Source organism: Vulpes vulpes, chromosome 12 (genome assembly GCF_048418805.1).
Source record: "Vulpes vulpes isolate BD-2025 chromosome 12, VulVul3, whole genome shotgun sequence".
NCBI classification, from domain to species: Eukaryota; Metazoa; Chordata; class Mammalia; order Carnivora; family Canidae; genus Vulpes; species Vulpes vulpes.
The window spans coordinates 94,127,081-94,147,620 of NC_132791.1; the positions used below are offsets into that span (position 1 = coordinate 94,127,081).

Consider the following 20,540-nt stretch of genomic DNA (forward strand, 5'->3'; position numbering starts at 1 on the left):
TACAGGAATATGCAGGTGACACGACCAAAAGGTAAACAAGCTGAAGCTCTACCCACAAAGAATTCTGAACACCATCCAGGGAAAACCTCAGGTATGAGGGCCTGAACTAGGGTAGGGGCAGAGGGACTGGAGAACAGAGGATCAGGAACAAATGCGAAAGTCACAGGTAGAGGCCCATTTGGGGTGGAAGACGACAGAGTGGGTGAGACTGAGTTCGAGGTGGAAATAAATGGCAAACATCGTGCTGCTGTGCCACGGGAGAGAATCAGGAAGAAAAAGGATTGGAGAAGCCTGGGTGGATGAGGGGACATTCGTGGGACCTCACAAGAGGTGGAAGGTGGCCCCCAGGCACAGAGGAGGGGGCAGGGCACTCCAGGCCCAGGGAGCCGAGAGTAGTAAGCACAAGGGCAGAGAGGCAGAAAACAAGGTCACTCTCCTGAACTGCAAATACCTCACTCTGTGGCTGGAGCAGAGGGAGGAGGGGAGGAGGCAGCAAGAGATGGAGCTGGAGAAATCGCCATGGGCCAGACGGCGGCCGAGAGAGCTCCGTGCACCTCGCAGCTCACCTGGACTTTATCCAAGGCTGAGGCCCCGAAACGCTTAAGGAGGAAGGTAGGCAGAGCCACCCTCGTGGGACTGTGGAGAAGGGTATGGAAAATTCGAGACAGGAAGGCTAGTTAGGGATTAACAGAAGAGCCCGTTGAAGAAATAATGAGGACCTAGGAAGACAGCCCTGGCTGTAGAGGTAGGGAAGAAGGGATTGCCTGGAAATACAATTAGGATACAGATTCCATAGAGCCTGACCCATTCCATAGGAGAGGAAGGAAAACCACCCCTCTGGGGCACCAAAAGAAGGGAAATCACGGCAGGTGTGGCGGCGTGACACGTGACAGTGAAGGGGCTAGAGCACAAACAGTGGGACAGGTGGAGGGACTAGATCCGATGGGAGACGTTACAGAGATGGAATCCATCGGGCTTGGGGCCAACTAGTTGTGGCATGAGAAGAAAGGAGAATGGGCTCAGGTCTGGTACCTGGAGGGGGAGTGGGTCCATTCACCAGGGGCGTGAGTGTTGGGGAGAGGCAGGTGGTAAGGGGGAGGGGCCTGGGGAGATGTCCTAGGGACAGAGAGGATGGACAGGGAAATGCTAGAAGCTGAACCCTGGGGGAGTGCCTACAGTGAGGTGGGTGGAGAGAGAGTGGCAAGCACTCTCTCTTTGTCCCTAAAGGAGCAAGACAGCCAAGGAGGTGGGGGCTATTGAGGAAAAAGGTGGTCAACAGCATTAAAATACAGAGAAATTGGGGCACCTGGGTGGCTCAGTGGTTGAGCATCTGCCTTGGACTCAGGTTGTGATCCTGGGGTCCTGGGATCGAGTCCCACATCGGGACCCTGTTTCTCCCTCTACCTCTGCCTCTCTCTCTCTCTCTCTCTGTGCTGTCATGCATAAGTAAATAAAATCTTAAAAAAATAAAATAAAAATACAAAGAAATCAAGGCAAAGGGCCCCAAAAGAAGTGAGGTCTGAAATGGTGAGTTGACTGGAGAGTTGTAGGGTCGGGGCACCATGCGTGCCGTTCCAGAGCCGCTGGAAGAGGAAGTGAAAGCCCTGGGCTGTTGAGAAGTTAGGTGATGAGCAGAAGGGAAAGAACAGCAGCAGTGGTAAGAACAGCTGGTCTTTACCCACCACCTCCCAGGCGCCAGGCACTGTGCTAAGGGCCTCGCGCGGATGACCGTGCTCAGCCCCTCTGCCCTCTGATCGATCGGGGAGGTGCTGTCATCATCCTGTTCTGCAACTGCCCAAACCAAAGCAGACTCCCAACGTCACACTGCTGGGCCACGGCAGGGCTGGCAGGGCTTGGTTAGACACACACAGACTGCCTGACCCCACCCCCCAAGAACCTGCTCTTTTATTGTCATCAGTCAATTCAGAATTAAGTGGTTTGCTGATAAAAAAAAATTAAAACTGCCTACTTGGAGTCATCTCAATAAAACACCGTTGTTGGGGGCCGTGCAGAAGAACCACTGTCTGTGCGGTGGTTTTTACAAGGATTTAATTAGGAAAGATAAGTGAATGTACAGCTTAAGATTTGCTCATTTTGTTTATCACCAACCCCCCTTCACATGAACCTAAAGTACAAACTCTTTTTTTTTTTTTAAGATTTTGTTTATCCACGAGAGACACACAGAGAGAAGCAGAGACACAGGCAGAGGGAAAAGCAGGCTCCCTGTGGGGAGCCCAGTACAGGACTTGATCCCAGGACCCCAGATCATGCCCTGAGCCCAAGGCAGACGCTAACCACTGAACCATCCAGATGCCCCCCCTAAAATACAGACTCTTGATGATGATCTAGCAGAGTCTACACTCTTACTATCTATACCACTGGTTCTCAGCTGGGGTGATTTTGACCACCAGGGGCAAGGGAGGGATGTTCAGCAATGTCTGGAGACATTTCTAGTTGTCACAAGTCGGGGGAAGGGAACTGCTTAATATCTATGGGTAGAGGCCAGGAATACCACCTAGCATCCCACAGGCACAGCATCCCACAGCACCACAACAGTGAAAATGTGCTCCCAAATGGCAGTTGTGCCAGGGTTGAGAAACCCTGCTTGATGGTGCCTTGGGGTGCCTTGGGGTGCCTCTAGGAATATCAGCATCCAGGAAAGAGGCTTCAGAATGGGTAACCACCCAGAGCACTGATATCAACGGGAAAGGAATGTGGATCCCAAGAGAGAGAGAGAATATGGATAAATGAAATAGAGAACTGCCTACTGGGGTGTGTGTGTGTGTGTGTGTGTGTGTTTGTGAGAGAGAGAGAGAGAGAGAGACAGACAGACAGACAGAGAGAGAGAGAGAGATCAGCCTTGGAGGAAAAGAGGGATGCTTCTTATCCTATGACAGGAGGAAAAGGAATAGGAACATACTGAGAAATGCTGGTGGGAAACAGGCAAGTCGCAGGACTTCACATCTAATGGTTTTGAATATGGAAAAGCAGCAGCCAGAGAGGGAGGGGAGATCATGGCGCTGAGGCTTAAGGAAAGAAGAAATGTCAGAGCTGGTGGGAGAGAAATTCTGCTGTTTTTAGCTTCCATGCCATGGAGCCACAGAAGGGAGAAAACATATGGTAGGGATTATGGACAGTTGGAAATTGAAATGAGTAAAATCCATCACAAGGGGGATGACACTGAAAGGGCTGAGCTTGAGAACCAGGAGTGGCCAGGGCCCCAGAGAAGAGGAGGAAAAAGCAGGCCAGGTGGCAGGAAGGGTGTGGAAGGTACAAGGATCGGAGTAGGGCTGGGACCCGGGCACCAGAGAGAGGCTCAGGGGAGTAAGTGAACAAAATAACTCCTGTGAGGTTGAGCGGGAGTTCCACCCATGCTCTGAGGACATGAAGAAAGCTAGAAGAAGGGTGCATGGTCCTTGAGTCCTGTCACTGAAAATGAAGGAGGGGACGGGCTTGAGGGGAACACAGGTGGAGTGTGTCCGTCAGGCCTCTCTTGAGGGTGGTGTGCCTGAGAGGTCAGGAGGTAACCAGCACAGAGGAGAAGGGGCAGGCATAGACCGATGGCACTGGCATCAGGGGAGGCCTGGAGGGCTCTACTGTGTCCCCCCAAATTCGTCTGTTGAAATCCCAGCCCCTAAGACCTTAGAATGAGACTCTCTTTGGAGATATGGACTTTACTAAAGTAATTAAGGTTAAATGAGGTCACAGGGATGGGCCGGTGTCCTTGTAAGAAGAGATGAGGACACAGATCCACCACAGAGCGAAGACCGTGTGGGGACACACAGGGAGAAGGTGTCACGCGTGTGCCAAGGAGAGAGGCCTTGGGAGAAGCCAGCCTTGATGGCACCTTGAGCTCCAACGTCTGGCCTCTGGACCTGTGAGAATACATTTCTGATGTTCAAGCCCCCAGCCCGTGGTTCCATATTACAGCAGCCTGAGCTCAGTGATACAAGAAAGGAGGGAGGTGAAAACACGGTAGGCTACTGTGGAAGGACGGAAGAAGGCACGGTCATTGGGACGCCTGGGTGGCTCAGTGGTTGAGCATCTGCCTTTGGCTCAGGGAGTGATCCTGGAGTCCCAGGATCAAGTCCCGCAAGGGGCTCCCTGCACGGAGCCTGCTTCTCTCTCTGCCTCTCAATCTGTGTGTCTCATGAATAAATAAATAAAAGTCTTTATAAAAAAAAAAAAAAAGCACAGTCATTGACATCACAACTTCCCCCGTGAGTGGGAGAACTAGTCTCTGCAAGGAGAGGCTTTCCAAGGAAGAGATGCCTCTAAAGACAAACCAAGTGTCCATCGAGGTGCGGAGGGAGGGGAAGTACTGTGGAGAAATCCATCTTAGAGGGAGGGCATCCGCGTCCTCAGTGGATTGCACACCTCTTGAAAGCGTGGCCTAGTCCTGCAAATGATTTCTCCACCACGAGGCTGGCACAGGGACTGCCCAATTGCAAGTACTCAGTGAATCTGCTTTGCAAACTGTGCAGATGTGGAGGGATGGCAATGAACTGGAGAGGGCTGGGGGCACAGGGGTAACTGCTTTGCTCAGGGGTGGCAGAGAAGCCAGAAGGGCTTTGCCCAGGAGTGGTGAATACAGCAAAAGGCCGAGAGGTGGGTGGAGAGCTGTCCTTTAGAATTTCCAAATCCCCTTTAGTAATGCAGCCAATTAAACCCTCTCTCTCAGATAAGTGGTGCAGAATCACAGGGATGGGCTCCGGAGAACACCTTTCTAAACTGCTGTTATCCTAAATACGTTATTACTTTAGCTGCTCAGATAACTCGAGGAATGCATTATTTCTGGTGGCTGACAGTCTTCCCTTTTAAGCGTGAGCCATTTGAAGTAGAAGTTTTTTTCAAAAATGTATTATGTACTGCTAGCTTTTTCTCCTTTTTCTAAGAAAAAAAACAGAAAGTCAAGCTATGAACAAAAGGAGAGTAGCGTAAACTTCAAATACTATATTGTATTTTCATACAAAGATAACTTTTTATAAACAAGATTTGTAAAAAAAAAAAAAAATTTAATTAAATTAAAAAACAAATAAGATTTGTACTAGGCCAGAAAGTGATCACATCCTCAAGGAAACTATTCATCCTTGAGGTATGGAACAGCTATTTCCTAGCATGCCCACAGTAAATTCCAATTAGAGTTTTTGTCTGCTTTTTGTTATTCTTTCCTCCCTCATTATCTGCCTATCCCTCGTCACTTCTTTCTGAATTCAGTGTGCCTGCCCACCAATAGCAATCTCCCCTTCCCTTTCTAATTGATCCTTTAGGAATCAATTGGTTAGGAAACTGGGTAGCCAACACTGCCAAAAATAAGCCTGAGGACCCGCACCTCTTTTTGGTTGGTGCCCAAAAGTCAAGAGTTGTTTATGTCCTGATTCTCAGTTGGGTTGTCGGCCTACTTCTAAGCTATAAAGTCATTTTAAAATATCAGCACATAGGGGAGGATAACTCTTTGAAGCCAACTTGCCCTCTGTGACGAAAGTACACTGCTTTACTAGAATTTTAGGACGATGGAACTTCAGGGGACACATAAAGGCCCCTGTCCTTCCTTCTGCCTTCAGACAAGATGGCAAGTCTTAGAAAAACTGCTTTACTCTCACTGGATGGAGAGTCTTCCTTTGCCTTTAAGACATGGACTTATCATTCAATATTTGTTTCTCTGTGGGAGAGAGCTCTCCAATCATGACCCAGAGTATAAATAAGCGAAAAAAATATTTCTTCAATAAGTACTATGTATGTGTGCCTGTGCATGCAGTTGAGAACGCGCAAACCAAAGCAAGATATCTATAGTTTCTGTCAAGCAGACCCCCAGATGGCACTTGTAAGTAGAGGTCGTCACTGACAGTGCATTAGCATTCCTGTCGGACCCGTCTACCTTGCCTGGCCACTGGTCGCCTTGCTTACAGGATAGGTCCCCACGTCCCCAGGTCAAAGGAGAAGCCCGGAGTTTTCACCTGTATAAAGGGCTGTCTAAGTCACATGACTAGATAGCCATGAAAAACCCTGCCCATTAGTAACCTGAAAACAACAACATGTGCATCCTCATGGACAGACAACTCTTCCCTCAGAAAGAAATAAAGTCCTATCCAGGGCTTATGTGCCACTGCACAGTAAATGGGGAACTGGGATGATTTCACCCACAGCCTCCGATTTATATAAGGCAGTGGACTTAGGGATGTCAGGCACTTTGACATGCAAACCTTACATAAATAATGGAGTACATGCTCAGAAAAATCAGGTATTCTAAAGTGTGTAGGCTCATTTGATGTGACTTCTCCATGTGACTAAAGAAACTTGACATTCATTTACTCATTCATTCAACAATGGATAGCCAACGACAGTGTTCCAGGCTCCATAGACAACAGTAAACAAAGCACGCAAGATCTCCCTGTCCTAGTGAGTCATGTAGGCTAAAGATGTGCTATGTTTTAAATAGCAAAATGCCATGAACATTTTAACAGGTATACTACAAGTTGCTTCCATCAGAGGAACTTTAACAATAAAGCCAGTGTTTGCCTCTGCTCTAGGTTGAATTGTGTCCCCCACCCCCACCCCAATTCATATGTTGAAGTCAGCCCCCGGGGCCTCAGAAGGTGACTGAGGAATTATTAAGGTAACATGATTACATGTTACCTTACACAGGTAATTGAGGTTAAGATGATGAGATCATTTAGGTGGGCCCTAAATATGGCTGCTGTCCCTGTAAGAACAGAGGACTGAGACACAGACAAACACACTCACACAGAAGACCATGTGAAGACAGGAAGGAGATGGCCATCTGCAAGCCAAGGAGGGAGGGCTCAGAAGAAACTAACCCTGCCCACACCCTGATCTTGAACTTTGAGCCTCCAGAACTGTGAGAAGTAAGTGCCTGTTAGACAACAAGCCACCCAGTCTGTAGGACTTTGCTATGGCAGCCCTAGTAGGCTAGTATAGCCTCCAAAGCCCAAACCTTATCTGCCCAAGTGCTGGGAGCATCTGTGAGTTGGAACAATTTCATCAGAACTATCAGCAAGGAGGTTGGGATCCAAGTGCCTAAGTATAGACTCAATGGAATGAAAAGACCTTAAATGTTACTTAAAGGAGCAAACAGTATTAGCTGATATTACGGTAAGACAAGTTTGTGATAATCCTAAAAGTAAAGCCAATTGGAAAGCAATTTGTTTAAGAATCTGAAATTAACTACTAAAACCATGCTACATTCATGAAACAAATATTTACACCTTTTTAAATGATCCAGTAGAAGAATGCCTAATCTCATTTTATTTTATTATTTTTTTTAAGATTTTATTTATTTAGGGACGCCTGGGTGGCTCAGCAGTTGCACGTCTGCATTTGGCTCAGGGTGTGATCCTGGAGTCCTGGGATCGAGTCACACAACAGGCTCCCTGCGTGGAGCCTGCTTCTCCCTCTGCCTGTGTCTCTGTCTCTCATGGATAAATAAATAAAAGATTTTAAGATTTTACCTCTCATGGATAAATAAATAAATAAATAAATAAAAGGTTTTAGGATTTTATTTATTTATCCATGAGACACACAGAAAAGGAGGCAGAGAAAGGGAGAAGCAGGCTCCCTGGGATTGATGCAGGACTCGATCCCAGGACCATAGGATCACGACCACTGAGCCTCCCAGGCATCGCCCCTAATCTCATTTTAAAAGTTTGTGATGTATTTCTTTAGATGAAAAAAACCCTGGCTACAAATAGAGAGTCCTATTTTGTAAATAACAATGAAAATTTTTACTCACATCTAAATTAAAAAAGAAGAGGTGGACATCAAAAAGTTAAAATGGTGCTTACATCTAGATAGAGCAAATATTTTACCTTTTGCTGTTCTGCTTATTTCTGTTTCCTTTTCTCTGTGATAAACCTGGAATGGTTTAAAGGAGAAAAAAATAGTATCATTAAATCATTACATGAAATGACTATCTTTAATGTCATTGAAATCGATACCAAACTGAAGGATTTGAAGCAATTATCTGCAGAACGTCCTAGACAACATAAGTAGCTCACATCTTAAAACACACAGCTCTTTCCATATCAGATCCATTCCTCTTCCTCACCTTTTAGCTTTTTCTATAATTCCACCAGTTCCTTATATTTCCTATGGATTACAGCCATAACGCAGTGTATCAGATCATGGTTTGTTCCTAAATTGAAATCCAAGTTTCCGTCTTTGGCTAAAGGAAAAGTGCTTCTTTCTTCTCAGGTTTCTCAGAAATTAGATTTTACGTAAAGCAAAATGGGGACTGCAAATACCCTTGGAAGTGGCAGGTTACAGAGGAAAGAGCATGCACCAGGACACGATCCAGCCCTGGGTCCTATCCTACCTGCCTCTATTATTTACCGGGTGTCGGCATGTCTAACTCTGGCAAACTTCAGTTCCTTCAACTATAAAGCAAATGTAATAACTACCTGGGTACTGTCATGAGGGTTAAAAAAGATAACATGCATAAAGCATTCAAAAAAAGGCATCTGGTCCATGGCAGGTGTACAGTAAACTATACCTCTTAGTTTATATATATATAAAATTTTGATGCTTCATATTTACATTTTGCAATCAAACACATAGATCTTAATCCAATAAAAGTATCCAATAAAAGTATTAAGGTTATATCAAATTCTCTATGTAATCTTTTAACTTTTTTTTAAAGATTTACTTACTTATGTTAGAGATTGAGAGCGCATGAGCAGGAGTGGCAGAGAGAGAGGTAGACATAATCTCAAACAGACTCGGCACTGAGCATGGAGCATGACGCAGGGCTGGATCCCAGGACCCTGAGATCATGACCTGAACTGAAACCAAGAGTCAGACGCTCAACTGACTGCACCACCCACATGACCCTCATGTAATCTTTAAAAAAGTAAAATAAAATAAAATTAAAAAAAACAGAATAGTATCACATCAAGGTCATTATTTCTTAACTGTTACATGATAACCATCCATTTATGAGTACACGTACATAGCTGAATTTATCTATGTGTGCATGTGTATACATACAAGATACTTGAAAAGCAAAGTTGCTCATAATGATTTTTAATGTTACTTAAATTACATCACAGTGACCGTGGACAAGATAAAACACTTATAACTGAAATACTGAGTTGGAGATCTTCTGCAGTCATTAGAAAAATGGCTTATTTTATAGAAAGGGATAGACTTGAGTGATGTGACACTGTGGCTGGTCAAGCTACTACTGTTATTTCAAATGAATTTGGGATAAGTGCTGATTTTCATACAATTACTTCAACAGAGAACCAGAGGCACTCGGGGAGTACAAAATGGGTCCAACCCAAACAGCTAGAAGTTGGTAGACACAGGTCTGGAATCCAAGTCCTCTGTCTACGGCTCAAGTTCTCTGTCTACAGCTCAAGTTCTTTCTATTGCACTGCAGAGAATGAGAGGAAAATTTACATCTTGAGTAGGCTATAAGTCTGTAGTCACACACAGAAATAAACTTGGAATTAAAAAAAAATTGGAGGGAGAGGGGATAAGTGCGTCCAGATACTAAACATGCAATAAAGCTAGAATGCACAGAATGCACTATGCTATAGTGTTAATGCAGTGATATATTATCAGTGGAATCAAATGGAAAACCTAGAAGTATTTGGTCTATGATAAAGATGGCACTTCAAATCACTGGAGAAAGATAGATTAGTCATCATAGTTGAACAACTGAAAGGGAAAAAAAATTCACAACAAATACCAACTTCACACTAACTTTATGCCAAAAGCGAAAATTATTACAAATTAATTAAAGAATTAAATGTAAAATATCAAATCTTAAAAGAACCAGAAGAAAAATATGTAGATATTAATTTGAGGGAGGAGGAATAAACCATAAAGGAAAAGATGTGGATTTTGGTTTTTTTTGTTTTTTGTTTTTTTTTTTTTTTTTTTTTTTTAGATGTGGATTTTGAATCACACAATAATTGAAGTTTAAATACATTAAAAAAAAAAAAAAACACTGTAGGCCAAACTGAAAGGGAAATTATAGGCTAGGAAAAAAAACATATTTACAGGCAGAGTTAGTTAAGAACCTCAATATAATAAAAGCAACACTTTACTGAGCCTTTATTAGGTGTAAGACATGCTAAGCTCTCTGCACACAGTATCTTGCCATAATCTTATAAGGGAGATACAATTAGTTCCACTTTTAAAATAAAAAATGGAGACACTGAGTGGCTAAGAAGTATCATACCCAAGGTCTTACAGCTAATAAGTAGCAGAACAGAGATGTGGATGTAGAATTCTAAGTTCCAAGCTTTTCCTCTTAATTTTTATATACTACAAGGTCTCATAAGTCAATATCAAAAGAACACCTCCACTGCAAAATGAGCAAAGAATATGGAGAAGCCATCCACAAAAGAAAACATATAAATACTTAATGAACACATTTTTCATGTTCAACATTAGTAGTACTACAAGAAATGCAAAGTAAAACATGCAATAAGATTTTTTCATGGGCAGTCCGGGTGGCTCAGTGGTTTAACGCTGTCTTCGGCCCAGGGCGTGATCCTGGAGACCAGGGATCGAGTCCCACATCGGGCTACTGGCATGGAGCCTGCTTCTTCCTCTGCCTGTGTCTCTGCCTCTCTCTCTCTGTCTCTTTCTCTCTCTGTGTGTGTCTCATGAATAAATAAATAAAATCTTAAAAAAAAAAAAAAGACTTTTTTCTCTATCCGATAGGCAAAAAATATTTTGAAATGTCAACATCTAGTTTTGGCAAAGCTGAGGAAACAAGATGGATGTTGTGGGAATGATATTCATCACCTAAAACAGAAATTAGAGAATATAACTATTTTGTTCTCAAAAATTAGTTCTTTCGGATAGCCATTTCACTTCTAAAAAAAAAAGAAAAGACTTCTAGAAATTTTGCTAAAGAGGTAAACACAAAGATGCAAGGATGGTTGTCATTAGATTATTCACCCCCACAAAAAATTAGAAACAAGCTAAAAGTCTACCAACAGGACTCTGGGACATGAATGGTAAAACATTCACATGATGTTAACCATCAGCAATCATGAAGTGTAAAGCTACTTAAAGTTACTTGGGAAATGTACAAAATATAGTATGTGAAAAACAAGTCTTACAAAACTGTATGTGCTTTTAAAAATTTATTTTTTATTTTTTAGAGGGAGAGAGAGAGATTCAGTGGGAGATGGAGAAAGAGAATTTTAAGCAGACTGTATGCCCAGTGCAAAGCCTGATGTAGGACTCAATTTCATAACCCTGAGGTCATAGCCTGAACCAAAATCAAGAGTCAGACACTTAACCTACTGAGCCAATCAGGTGCCCCTGTATGTGCTATTTTTAAATTTTGTTTTCTGCTTGTCCACATTTTTCAAATTTTCTACAATGAATATGTATTAATTTTACATCAGGAAAACAAATGCTATTAAAATACCAATAAACTTGAACCAGAAGAATAAGTAGTTTAAGATTCTAGAATTTAAAATAGGATTTCTACTTAAAATGTTCCAAGTATTGATAAACATGGTAATTCAAAATCAGAATAAAAGATTACAAGGCTCCTATGAAACCCAAATCAGATATAAAAGCAAGATACAGACTTCTAATATATAAAGAAACTGGTGGTTAGGCCACTAAAATGAAGATGCACCCTTTGCCCCCACATACACACCTTACTCCCAAGGAGCTTAATTGATTTTCAGTATTGAAATCCATAGGAAGACTCATAAAGATCTCATGCAGAGACAACTAGTTTTAGAGGAAATAATAACCTGTATATTAAAGATAGAATTGATATTTAATTTTTCTTTCCTCTTAGTAACACTAATGTAACTTGAAAATAAAGTAGCTCAAATTGTATGAGTCTTCCAAGCTGATTTCTAATTTAAAACCACTTAAAAAGTAAGAATTGAAATATGCTTCTCCAACATATGAAGAGTATCCATTTCTCAGCCAACATTATACTTCATAGTGAAAAACTAAAGACATCCCTTTAAAAATAAGAATAAAAAAAAAAAAAAAACCCAGACAGAACAAAATTACATAGTATTGTTCTGCAAGTTTTCTGGCCAATGCAATAAGACACGAAACAGTTAAAGATTGAAAAGAAAAAATTAAGATTATTATCATTACTTACAGATGGTATCATTGCAAAACTAGAAAACCCAAAGAAATTAATGGAAAACTATATTCAAGAGAAGTCATAACAACCATCATTTATTGAATTCCAATTTGTCCAACAGTGCAGCACTATCTTCGGAGAGTCATGTATATGGTAAGGAGTAGAACTGGATGGCTCTGTCCATTAAGCATCTGACTCTTGGATTCCACTCAAGTTATGATCTCAGAGTAGTGAGATGGAGCCCCATGTTGGGCTCTACACTCAGTGGGAGTCTGCCTGAATATTCTCTCCCTTTGCCCTTTCCCCCACACTTCTCTTTCTCTCAAGTAAATAAATAAATCTTAAAAAAAAAAAAAAAAGTAGAACTGGGGTTCACACCCAACTCTGATGGATTCCAAAGACTTCAAAAACTGTGTGTTTTTTAAGATTTTATTTTTAGGTAATCTCTATAGCCAACATGGGACTTGAACTCACAATCCCAAGATCAAGAGTTGTTCACTCCATCAGCTGAGCCAGCCAGGCACCCTCGGTATTCTTTTCAATATGTTGTTATTTTGCTGCATAAAGTGTATAGTTATGATGTATAAGCACTCTCACAGACACACACATTGAAAGAAATAACCCATCACAATATTAAAATTTAAACAACCCCATTCACAAAGCAAAAAATTCAGCAAGGTTTGTGTGTAACCAATGTAAGAAAAGAAAATCCACCTAGACATAATTTGGACATATGTATATATACATATAATAAGAAGCAAATAGAGCTGAAATAAGATTTAGGAAGACTAAATTTAATTTTCAAAATGTACATTCTAAATTAATTTATACATTAAATGCAATTCCAATCAAACTCCATCTGGATGATATATTTCATAGAGAGAAATGTAACAAAAGAATTTCCATGTGTATCTAAGAGAAACAAGTGAGAAGAGTAAGGAAAATTTTACCAAAGAACTATAGGGGAAGGGGGTACTGGTTATTAAAAAATTATGTCTATACATTTACTGGAAGTCAGTTTTTGATAAAGGAAACATTACTAATTATGAGAGAAGGAAAGAATTATTCAGAATTATTGCTACCAATTCAAAAGAAAATATCGAGGTAAATTCTTAACTCACACCATACACCCAGATAAACTCCTTATGGATTAATAAAATCTAGTTAAATAGGGATGTAATTTTAAAACAGAAATATAAGATAAAAACAAAATTTGTCAGGGCACTTGGGTGGCACAAGTTGGTTAAGTCACCAACTCTTGGTTTTGGGTCAGGTCGTGATCTCAGGGTCATGAGATGGAACCCTGCATCAGGCTCCATGCTCAGTATGGAGTCTGCTTCAGAGTCTGTCTCTCTCTCCCTCTCCCTCTCCTGTTCATGCTCAAATAAATAAATAAATAAATAAATCTTTAAAAACCAAATGTATCATATTCCTCAGAAAAAAAAATGACTCACACCACTAGATGAGAAAGTTTTAAAACTTGAGTGTAAATAAGGAATAGATCTACATAAAATTCGAATTAAAGGGACATAAAAAAAAGACCATAAATAACTTGTTCACATAGAAGTATGAACTATCTCTATACCCAAACTAAAAAAGCAAAAAACAAACTGGAAAAAAATCATTTGTAGCAAAAATCACAAAAGAAATAGAAATTTCACAAAGTAGTTAATTTTTCTCTGTTAAATTAGAAAAAAAATAAGCTCAAAGTTGCAGGATATAATGAAATGAGCGGATACTCTCATATGTATCGCTAAAGGCATTATAAGTGGACACAACCCTTTTGGAAAGCTTTATTTATGTACTTTATGTACATATTATTGCAATTATGTGGTTTTTTTGGGGGGGCGATGAGCATGAAGGAGGGCACATGATGGGATGAACACCAGGTGTTATATGCAACTGATAAATTATCAAATGCTCCATCTGAAACTAAGTATGTGCTAGATGTTGGCTAATTGAATTTAAATTAAAAACGTATTAAAACCTTTATAACTTATTTCAGAAGAGGTTTATACTTGTTTCCTTCACTGTATAAATCAATGTTATAACAGGTAGATACGAATGGAACTTGGATGTAAACCCGAAGCCCCCAGATACAGTGTTCCTTATTTCACACTGACATTTGATTAAATCAGACTGATGCATTGAGAAGGTAAATGGTTCCCTTATTTATTTATTGATTGATTGATTGATTTACTTACTTACTTGAGTTCAATTTGCCAACATATAGCGTAACACCCAGTGCCCATCCCGCCAAGTACCCCCTCAGTGCCCATCACCCAGTCACCCCAACCCCCCACCCATCCCTCAATTATGTGTTTTTTTTTTTAAGCAAAAAAAATGACTAGAAAGAAAATTACCAAAATGATAAAGAAACAACATCAGAGGGATGGGAATGGGTTTCATTTAGGTCTTGCATTTTTCTGTTTTATCCTGGAAAACTAATGCTTTGTGGTAAGTGTCTTCTTAGAAGCAGCAGCAGGAGGAGTATGTTTTGTAAAGCTAAAAAACCTGTCAGTGGGGAGAGTTAGTGTCTTAATGAAGCACATCCCTCAGCAGACTGGTCAAATTAGGTGCCTTTTCTCCTGCTCACGTGCTTGGGAAAAGGATCTTGAAGGAATCCCCACCTGCTCCAAGCTGCTTCAACCTTCCTTCTCTAGATGGAGCTTAGAGCGAGTCAGTTCATACATCTGGTATCTGCAGATGCCTACAAGTGTCAGCTCAGCAAGTCCTTAGGTTTGTAGAATCCAGGCAACAAAAGGGGTCAGGAGCCTTCACCTCATGCATCGTCCTCCAGAAACACACAGGGAGGGCTAGGCTGTGCATGCCACCAAACACCAACACTAAAATGACCGCTGCCCCAAAACCACCATGAGGTACCATCCCCAACCCATTAGTATCAAAAAACCAGAAAACAAGTGTCGGCAAGGATATGGAGAAAATGGAGCTCATGGACACTGCTGATGGGAATGTCAAATGGTGCAGCCTCCACGGAAAAGAGCATGGCAGTTCCTCAAAAAATTAAAAATAGAATTGCCCTCTGAGCCAGCAATTCCACTTCTGCATACAGACCCCAAAGAATTGAAAGTGGGGTCTCAAACATATCTGTACACCCATTCTTCACAACAGCCCAAAAGTGGGAGCTGCAGCGTTCATAGATGCTGAATGGGTAAACCAACCATGGAATATTATTCAGTCTTAAAAAAATGAACAAAGCACTGACCCAGGCCCCAGCACGGATGGACCCTGAGGACATTATGCTGAGTGAAACAAACCAGTCCCCAAAGGACAAACATTGGATGATTTCCTTGTATGGGGTCCCTACAGTAATCACATTCATTGGGACAGGAAGTAGAAGGATGGTTGCCCAGGGGCTGGGGTCGGGGAAATGGGGGAGTTAAGGGTTTAATGGGGGCAGAGTTTCAGTCTGGGAAGATGAGAAGTTCCAGAGATGGAGGGTGGTGATGGTTGCACAACAGTGTGAAAGTACTTAATGCCACTGACCTGTACACTTAAACATGGGTTAAAATGGTAAATTTCATGTAATCTGTATATTACCGCTATAAATATGTGTGTGGAGAGAGAGAGAGAGAGAGAGACCATTGCCACATTAATGCTAACGGCACCAGTCATGTTCACCGAATATTTTCTTCAAAGATGCAGATTGTTCTTGGGAAGGTCCTGGTGACACAAAACGCACCTGTGGCCGGGTAAACGGAATGTACATTGAGCCGTCGCCAGTTCTAGGCAACTGAGAGCAGAGTCATGTTTGCTTCTTGGGCATCACATGACTCAAATCAAAGAAGAGCATGGCACACCACAGGAAACTGAGCGCTGGAACCATAAAACAATGCAGAGCAATTTCCTTATCGGCATCTCCTCTATTTAGAATATTTTACAAAAGTAAAAGGGCAAAGTTCTCAGCCACGGCACCCCTGGGCCCAGGGATCGCGCACGGAGCTCTTGCACGTTGCATGGAGAACGCGTGAGGGGCTCCTCTGCAGAGGGGCAAACATGATGACCCTTTATGATGACCCTGTGCCATAAATCTGAGGCTAAAACGAGGGTGGCTGAGAAGTCTGCTTGGAGTACTTGCTTCAACGGTCTGAGCTCCAGTTTCAGGGATTATTTTGAGAACTCAATTTAGCTATAGTCAAACATGTCAATTTGTAACTTGCCTAAATAAGTCACCTGTCCCTAAGCTGGGGTCCTGAAGCACCATTCAACTCCACCGGCATTGTTTGCTGTACAAAGATACAAGCACACTTTTCTTTTTAAAACCTGGTCCAATGGCTCTCTGAAGCTGTCTTTAGTCTTCTAAAGACTCTTTGGCCACCTACTGGATTTTTTCAGCTCGAGAGCTGGGCAGAAAAAGAGCAACTTACTGCCCTTGTTCAAAGGAAAGAGAGTTACAGACTAGAAGCTAGACAGACTTTATTATTCAGAACCCACGGGGATTTGCAAAAGAATAGCTCAGACACAGTCTGTTACTACCCTCCTCTCAAGGAAAAAGCCAATTATTTTCTCCTACCTAAAGAGTTTAGCAGGAGTGTGAAATGTAAACTCTTCTATGACATCTTTATCCTGGGCCCAAGGAAGGAAAAAAATAAAAAGGTGGCAAAATTCAAATACTTTTGCTTATTTCTGCTAAGTTACCAGGAGGGAAAAAAGATTTAAGTGACTTGTCAGTGTTTCTCACATATAAAAAAGGATTATCAGCTACTTTCACTTTCTAATGAACAGCTCTGGTCTCCTAACCGAGTTCTGTGTAAGGCATTTAATTTAAACCGAAGTCATTTTGATTAACAGAGAAAGAGATGGGTTTTATAAATAATAAATAAATAAATATATATATATATTTTTAAAAGCAGGAGCATTCTATTAGATGTGACCCTTGAGATAGATCAGAGAGCAAAGCTAGAAAAAAAAAATGGAAGTTACGACTCATTCAGGAAGAGCACACTGAAAGCGAAAGATTCATTGATGAGTCTCTAGCTCTCAGGCTGTGGTGGAGGAGAAGCAGGTTTAAGGTGGGAGCTGAGTAAGGTGGGACTGAGGGGAAGTAGTGGTGCAGCTGGGCTGTAGGGTGTGCTGGGAACCCCTGAGCTGGTCCAGCACCTTGCTCATAGTGGCATATCACAGGGTCCCCGAAACTGTGATTTTTTTTTTTTTCAAAAACGGACCGAGATTTGAGAAGTACTGGGAATCAGAGACCATGCCTTGGGTGCTGGTCCCGACAGGTACCGCTGCCTCTCCGGGGAGGGCCTGCAGAGCACACATGTGCACGCGTGGGGGGGGATCTCGGGGCCTCCTGTAACACATCTGCACACGCTCACTGTGCTGATCCCTGTAGGAGGAAGCACAGTCAGAGAGCGGACGTGCCCTGCGGAGGTCTAAAGCTACTGAAGGCTGGGACTTGCGTCCGGGATTCCTGATTGCCCAGAGGCCAGGGCCTTCTCACTACTGGAAATCCGAAAGCCTCCGTCAGAGAGCAGCTTGACAAGGCCACGTTGCCGCTATGTGCAAGCACCACCAGCGTCTGCTATGTCATCAGGAGGTGTGGCGTTGGTACAGATTCCCGGAACCCTGCCAAGCTCTCCAGTTGTCTGGTGGCAGGCTGTTCGGTAGGGAAAGCAAGCAGGGGGAGAGGGAAGAGCATCTAGATGGCCAGCAGGCTAGGGCACAAACTCACAGGGATGCACTGCCTCCTCAGCTGGCACGGCCCTTGGGGCTTTGCATCTGCCCCGGGCCCTTCCCTGGGCTCCCCTGCAGCTCACGTTGCCCAGAGCATTGCTTTTGCTTCCCTCTCTGTTCTCTTTCCCTCCCATCTTCCCAAGCAGCTAAGGCTACCCCCGCAGACGTGGTCTCCTTTGGCTTTACTAACGCCAATTGGAGGGGGTTTCCGAGCAGCAGAACCCTGTGCCGTAGATAGGTCTGGACCACGAAATTGGATACGAATAAAAGTTCACATGTACCAAGAGCCCTGACTCAACTCTTGAGCCAAGTGGTTTGCCTACATCCTCTCATCTGACCCTTGGAGGCAGATGTGTACTCCCCGTGTGTAGAAGGGAGGTGGAGAGAGGACAGATCGGCCAAGGTCAGGGCGACCCTGTCACTCCGACCGTCGGGCTTTACCACCACCCTTCCAGAAATCACACCCCTGGGGCCCCCTCCGGCCAGCTTGGCCCCCACTTGAACTAAGGATTGTGACTTTCCTCCAAGGGGCGGTGATAAAAACAGACCAACAAATCTGACTTGCTTTGTCCAGACAACTGACTGCGAGGGCTCCCGGCTGCTGGACACCGCCCTGCGTGTCAGGGCGCCTGACCGGGAGGACGGGAAGGAAGGTGGCCCACGAGAGGCCGGGCGGAAGGCCCGAGCTGGCGCTCCCACGTTCTAAGACGGTGCGAGGGTAGTCGATACTCCTGCTGGATTTGCCACTCCCGCCGTCCCCAGATACGAGGCAACACCCTGGACTGGACGAAGCTGGGGCAAGGGCCCGGATTTAAACCGTGGTGGAAAGAGTTACAAGGGAGGAGGAGGACTCTGGGAGGAAAGGGGGGGAAGACGCTGTTCTGAGCACAGACGTCCGGGTTTCCTGCCTGCCCTGCCAGTGTCCCCGATTTCACCAACTACAGGGACAGAGGGTGGGGAGGGGTCGGTAAGCTGGGTGAGAGCTCCCGCAGGCAGCCGCAGTGCCCTGGAGAGCAGCCACAGGGAGGAGGGACGAGAGATGTGGCATCCCTGAGTGACACGGCCCTGCTGGCGAGCTCACCGCAGTAAGCAATTTTTCCACAGAGGGAACCATCCAAAGGAAACCGGTAAGACCCAACGTTTGGAACTCGCATGCATGACAGACGGCTGCTCCCGTGTGCACGGTCTGCCATCACCCGCTCCCTCTTCAGGCTTCATCAGCTCCACTTGCAGTGGGTGTTTCAAATTATAGAAACGACATGAGTGGGGTTCGCATGGAACCCCAAAATCTGGTGAGCAGAGGCCCTAATCCCATCCTGAAGGGAAGATTATTTGTGGGCGTGTGTATGCGGGTGTGCTCACCACTTGGAAGGGACTTACTTCCGGCGTCTGAGGCTCCTGGAAGATTCCAGAACGGTGCACAGGGTTTAGACTGGTTTTTGGAGGGGCCGATACACAAAACAGTCGCTACACTGGGCTCTGACCACAGGATGCTATGTCTCTCGGGGGCTTGATGGAGAAAGTTCTACGAGAGGGTGCAAGGGGTAGGGGAGGTAGAGCATCAGCTTAGAGGAGGCTCCGGAGGAAGCCTCAGAAACACCTACCTGTGCAGCTGCCATGGAAACCCCAAGTGGCTGGAAATTACTGGCTTTGAATCTAACCGCGCTCCTGGATTGGGCCCACCACACCTATCTGCCTCCAAATTAAGCCATTTACCGGCCCAGAAGGGTCACCTCGAGGAGGTGCTTACAAATAATCTGCCCTGGCAGAGAAAGAAGTGATTTGAAAAATCTTAACTGCTGGTAGCAGAGAGATGGTGTAAAAACACCGGCCTCGTCACGATTACTTTATTGGCAGCCAGTTCTCCTGGTTAACTTAGGATCCACGCTGGTTGAAACGCTGTTGTAGATAACATCAGTCAGATTCACCTGGCTGCGGAGCACCTGGGTGGCTCAGCGGTTGAGCGTCTGCCTTCGGCTCCTGGGATGAGTCCCACATCGGGCTCCCAGCAGGGAGCCTGCTTCTCCCTCTGCCTGTGTCTCTGCCCTTCTCTCTGTGTCTCTCATGAATAAATAAAATATTTAAAAAATCATTCTGATTTTTTGACACATTTTTATTAGAAATAAGTTCCATGAAGGCAGATAAAATCTTAAAAAAAAACAGATTCACCTGGCTGCTTTTGTGATGGAAGATTCCCAGCCTGGACGTGAAAGTTTCTTTGCCACTGCTCTCTGCACATGTGCAAGAACATGGTTCGAAAGCTACACCGCAACAGTATGGCAAGGCCAGCCCTTTAACACAGATCTGGGATTGCTCAAGGGAAAGTCCATAGTTTCCTTAAAAGAGAAAGACTATCTACCCCAACGATGCTGTAAAAACACATAAATCCTGGTTCTCTCTCTTACTTGCTAACATCGCAAATTACCTAACCTTTCTCTGAGTTTCAATTTCTTCACCTACAAAGACATATCACATTACATACCATCCAGGATTGCTATAAAATTTAATGCCCACAAGGCCTGCGCGCAGAGCCTTGCCCCCGGTGAAGGGTGGTATTCACAGGTTCACTTTCTACCCATTCCACAGTCAGAGCTATGTACCAACTGTATATGTTGGTCTCTTATATGCCGAAAATTGCTTAATAATTCTGATTTCTTGGGCACCTTGGTGGCTCAGTGGTTGAGTATCTCCCTTTGACTCAGGTCGTGATCCCGGGGCCCGGGGATCAAGTCCCACATTGGGCTCC

General features: G+C 43.8%; 1 long non-coding RNA gene across 1 annotated transcript; it reads left to right on the top strand.

The window, feature by feature from the left end:
* Positions 1–430: 430 nt before the first annotated feature.
* On the top strand, positions 431–19,886 carry LOC140594643 (uncharacterized). The gene is made up of 2 exons (XR_011995695.1): positions 431–612; positions 17,454–19,886. It is a non-coding gene; the product is annotated as an uncharacterized lncRNA (long non-coding RNA).
* Positions 19,887–20,540: the final 654 nt, after the last annotated feature.